The 5,527-nt window shown below is 42.2% G+C and overlaps 1 pseudogene; it reads right to left on the bottom strand.

The window, feature by feature from the left end:
- LOC102242170 overlaps nt 1–3,702 on the bottom strand; it is an 11,285-nt pseudogene extending 7,583 nt beyond the window's left edge.
- Nucleotides 3,703–5,527: the final 1,825 nt, after the last annotated feature.

Here is a 5,527-nt window from a genome sequence, read left to right as displayed (position 1 = left end):
TATCAATCAGCTGCCTCCTGCACACCCCCTACTGGGGATGTGCCCGCAACCAAGGTACATGCCCTTGACCGGAACCGAACCTGGGACTCTTCAGTCCCCAGGCCGACACTCTATCCACTGAGCCAAACCGGCTGGGGCGAATGATTATTTTAAATAGTCTTCTTAATCAATAAATACCACTTTAAACACTGTCTAAGAAATAGTATTACCACGGGCAGCCGTCAGAGCGCAGGCCTACCTGGCCGCTTCGTCCGCGTGCGGGCTGTGCAGAGGACTCGGGCTCACCGGAACCTCCAGAGGTGTCCTGTGGACTCCCACTGGCTCCCTCAGATGTGCGGGCACCGTGTCCGGTGTCGGCAGATGGGCTGAGGACAGCAGCAACTGCAGGCTTCCCGGCGGGGGTCCTGCAGCCTCCGACTCCCCTACTAACAAAGACGGTGCAGAGGGCGGCTCTTGAACCCAGTGCACCAAGTTAGAAGATGATTGGACAGGGCCCCAGCCCGCCAAAAGCTAGAAAGATGATTGGACAGGGCCCACCCTAGACCGGCAGGGAGCCTATGGGAGTCTTCTCAACTGGCCAAGATGGCACAGGGGGCGGTTCTTGCACCCGTGCACCAAGTTAGAAGATAATTGGACAGTGCCCCAGCCCGCCAAAAGCTAGAAAGATGATTGGACAATATCCACACTAGACCCACAGGGAGTCTCCTCAACTGACCAAGATGGTGCAGGGGGCGGCTCTTGCACCCAGCACGCCCCTCCAAAGAAATGATTGGACAGGGACCCAGCCCACCAAAAGCTAGAAAGATTAAATAAATAAATAAATAAATAAATAAATGGGACAGAGACAGAAAAAAATCACTTTCCCTTAAAATGACTCATTTTGTGTATATATAAGCCTCCGGGAGACTCAACTGATTAAGATGCCGCAGGGGGCAGCTCTTACACCAAGCGCATAAAAAGCTAGAAATATGATTGTACAGGGCCCTAGCAGTCCCCCTAGGCTGCTCTAGACCAGCAGAGATCCTCGGAAGCCTCCTCAACTGGCCAAGATGGCGCAAGGGCGGTTCTTACACCCAGCAAGTCAAAACCTAGAAAGATGAATGGCCAGGGCTCTAGCCCGCCAAAAGCTAGAAATATGATTGGATAGAAAAAAAAAAACACCTCCTTTCCCTACCCTTGTAAGAATAGCAGCCTTGAGCAGGAAGGGGAAATGGTCTCCGAGACAGGAGTCCACAGTTTCTTGCACCAGCACCTGTCTCATGAGTTTGGCTCTCATTGTGGCCAGCCGAACTCACGTTTTCAGTTACAATACTTAAAACATTTAAAAACATTTCTTAAAAAAATACAAAGTTCAAGCTAGTGTCATTTATAATAGCAAGAAATTAGAAATAAGTATCCAGCAATATGGAAATAGCTAAGGAAACGATACAACCATTTAAAAGGATAGTTCAAAGGATTTGAAACTTAGAAAATCATTGCAATATGGTTTATTGGAAAACCAGAAATCAAAAATACTTTCAGAATAGGATTGCTATATTAAATCAGGCAAAGAAACAAAAAATAAAACAATACCACGATGTACTGAAAAAAAGTCACTAAAAGTTTAATAGTAAAAATTAATAAATATTAGATATGTACATGAATAGTTCTTTTTAAATGAAGTCACTCCAACAGTCTTTGCTTAATTACCTTATCTAAAAATAGTAGCTCTATTACCGTTTACCCTAATCTGCTTTATTTTTCTTATCAATTCTGAAATGATGATATATATGTACATGTTGCTTATTTCCTGTTGCCTCTACTAACACATGAAGTATACTTTTCACAGCTTCAAAGAGTGTCTGGCATATACTAGATGCTGAGTAAAAATGTGTTGAATGACTTGAGAAGTTAGCCTATGGCACTTCAAATATGATTGAAATTGGAAAAAAAAAGTACACCATTTGTGGAATAAAACATCACATCCTGCAAAAAATGAAATAATTTCTATTGTGTTAAGAACCCCCCAAAGAAAGCAATATAACCTCACATAAACCAGATGATTCCTCTGATGGTCTAATTCTAGCTTGATGGATGTAGGTTTTAAAGTGAAATTAAAGACTGCCTCCTGACCAACCTCTAAATTCATAAATCATAAAACACTGACCGCAGCACTCTGAGAAGTAGGCACTGGGACCTGTTCTGCTTTCATATATTTCTGGAACCAGAGGAGCAGTTCTGGAAAGTGGTCTCTTGAGACTCAGTTCCGGTTTGGAGTGTCCCACTCCACACACACACACACATTCACACATACAGACACACACACCTACCAGAGTTGGGAGGTCCATACACATGATTCGTGAGATCCATGGTCTGCTGATTCAGGAAGTGGATGGAACGGAAGGATTCTGTAGTTCCTTGGGGTCACAGATAGACTGAATATCCTAGGACACCCTGAGACTTAACACAGAGCTCAGACATTCAGCAAGAAACAGGTTGACTAAAAAAATGCCCTCAGGATAACACTTTGAAGGTACAAAGCCTCTAATTCCTGAATGTTCCATGATATGTATTTTATTTATTTTTTTGGCTCTTCTCAGTTTATTGCATGAAGGAGTTACACTAGTCCAAGTTAAAAGCAGACCCCAAATGCTCACATTTTACAAGCTGTGAAGTTTTTAAACTTGTGACAATGGACAGAAAGGAAATTCTACTCATTGCAAGAAAATCCTCACTTTAGCTTCAGTGAGCCAAAAGCACTTAAAACCCGTGAACCTTGCCATAGCCGGTTTGGCTCAGTGGATAGAGCGTCTGCCTGCGGACTGAAGGGTCCCAGGTTCAATTCCGGTCAAGGGCATGTACCTTGGTTGCGGGCACACTCCCTTCCTCTCTGTAAAAAAAAAAATCAATAAAATATATTTTTAAAAAAACAACCATGAACCTTCAGCTGGTTATCCTTAGCCAGTTCAGTCTCTATGAGGAACCAGAATTTGTTCTTGTGGTGGTCACCCTGTAGCTGAGTTATTTCTCCATATATTATGGATGTTCAAATACAATACCATTGCAGGCAAATTTCTTCTTAGAAGCCTTCACTAGTTTCTTTTTATCATCATCAGCAGCAGCAATCCCTTGGACAGTAGTAAGGGTCTCCCTGCTGCTCCTCTGTTGAATTCTTATCCTATATAATAAAAGCCTAATATGCAAATCAACTGCACAGCGGAATGACTGGTGGAATGACCGGTTGCTATGATGTGCACTGACCACCAGGGGGCAGACGCTCAATGCAGGAGCTGCTCCCAGCCTCCAGGCCAGGAAGGCGGGTGCCAGTGGGGGCCCCCCTGATCACAGTGGCAGAGCAATTGGGGGGCAGGGCCAGCGAGCAGGCCAGTGCTGCCCCCCGTTTGCCCTGCGGGTCACCTACCACAGAGGGAGGCGACCGGCAGCTGCAGGGCTGGCAAGCAGGTGGTGCCAGGCCGGCCAAGGGGGGTGCTAGCAGAGGCCCCCCTGATTGCTCCGCCAGTTGCCCCACAGATTGGCCCTGATTGCCAGCCAGGCCTAGAGACCCTACCCATGCACAAATTTTATGCACCGGGCCTCTAGTATAATCAACCCTCAGTGCCAGCAGGAAGAAGATCATCACCCTTACTTGCATCATCAAAGGGATCAAAAGAGTGGAGGTTGTGGATAGTGGACATACAATAGGATTCCTTTTCCTTTGTGTAAATGGCTAGACTTCACCTTCGGAAGGCTGCTGAGAAAGAAGGCAGGTGTCTGGGACAGAGCATCAGAAAGTGAGGGGGCTCAAGGTGCTGAGTCCTTGACAGGTGTCTCAGTGACTGGGGCTGATATGTATTTTAATTTATCAGTATTTTCCTTTAAAGTTTCTCCCTTTGATATTATGCTTAGAAAAGACCTTCCCTTTCATGCATATTTATGAACATTTTATTCTAGTATTTTATAGATTCATTTTCAATTTTTTAACATTTAGAAAACAAGATTTGTTTTTGAAATATGATGTAAAATAAGAATTTAATATTTTCCCCAAATAGTTAACTAATCAAGATTAACTTATTTCATATTCCAAAGTCATCAAAATGAGAAAAAATGGTCTAGAACAGTACTAACAGAAATATGATGCTAATGACATGTGTAATTTAAATTTTTATTGTAGTCACATTTAAAAAATAAAAAGAAGTGGAAATAATTTTAATGATGAATTTATTTAAGCTATCATTTTGAATGTATGTGTAATCAAGATTGAAATCATAATAAAATATTTCACATTCTTTTTATTTCTACTAAATCTTCAAAACATGGTGTGTAATTTATACTCACAGCACTTCTCAATTCAGCCTCACTACATTTCAACTGCTTGAGAGGGTAATGGCTAATGGCTTCTGTATTGAATAGCATGCGTGTAGAGCAGTGCTTCTCAACCTCAGCACTGCTAACGTTTTGGACCTAATAATTCTCTGCTGTGGAGAGCTGTCCTGTGCCTTATAGGATGATCAGCTGCATCTCCAACCTCTATCCACTAGATGTCAGGAGCATCCCTCCCCCAGATGTTACAACCAAAAATGTCTCTAGACTTTGCCAATTGTCCTTGAGGCTGGGTAAAAGTAGGGCAAATTGTCCCCCGTTGAGAATCAATGGTCTAGAAAAACTAGGAAAAAAACACGTTTGGGAAAAACCTTAGGATCGTCTGAGAGAAAATTTTCTGTTTAGAAGCTAATATTACTATAGTCACTGAACCATAATAGGAGTACTTACAATAATTAAAGTCTGTCCAATTTTCATGTTTTAAATTCACAAAAGAGATGAGGGGAAGAGATTGGGAAGAAGAAAAAGGAGAGGGAGAAGAAGAGAAAAGGGAAGAGGAAAGCTGTTTCTGAGTATACCTTTTTGTTTATTTTGGGCCCCTACTTAAAGAAATAATATTGAGTCTATTTTGGTGACTGGCATCAACCTGTAATTATTTCAAAAACCCTGGTACTCTTGGTTTTGAAAATATGTTGATGGAAGCTTGGGTTGAAACATGCATCAAACTGTGCCTGTGGGTTCAGGTAGTGGGAACACTCCGTGTTGCTGGATCCTAGAACTGTCTACCTCACATAACAGCATCTAATATAAAAAGTGGTGGGAAACAGACCCCCAACTTCCAGGTGAGCTAATATCTTCCAACAACTCTCTTACCAACCAGGAGCTCCAAAACTGCAAGCCTCAATTAATTGTGGTGTTGTTAAAGTATTTCTCTTTTTTATCTGTAAAAAAAGGCAAGGAAGGCAGCTATGCTAACCACTATACAAAAACTCATAGACACAGACAACAGTATGGTGATTACCAGAGGGAAGAGGGTGGGTGGTCCTAAAGGGTAAAGGGGGTCAAATATATGGTGATAGAAGAAGATTTGATTTTTGAGTGGTGGGTACACAATGCATATACAGATAATGTATCCTAGAATTATGCACTTGAAAACTATATAATTTTATTAACCAATGTCACCCCAATAAATTTAAAAAGGCAAGAAAATCAAAATTATAGCAGAGAT

The sequence above is a fragment of the Myotis brandtii genome, unplaced genomic scaffold (assembly GCF_000412655.1).
Source record: "Myotis brandtii unplaced genomic scaffold, ASM41265v1 scaffold359, whole genome shotgun sequence".
Taxonomy (NCBI): domain Eukaryota; kingdom Metazoa; phylum Chordata; class Mammalia; order Chiroptera; family Vespertilionidae; genus Myotis; species Myotis brandtii.
The sequence above is the reverse complement of the archived record's forward strand: the minus strand, read 5'-3'. Positions and strand labels throughout refer to the sequence as shown.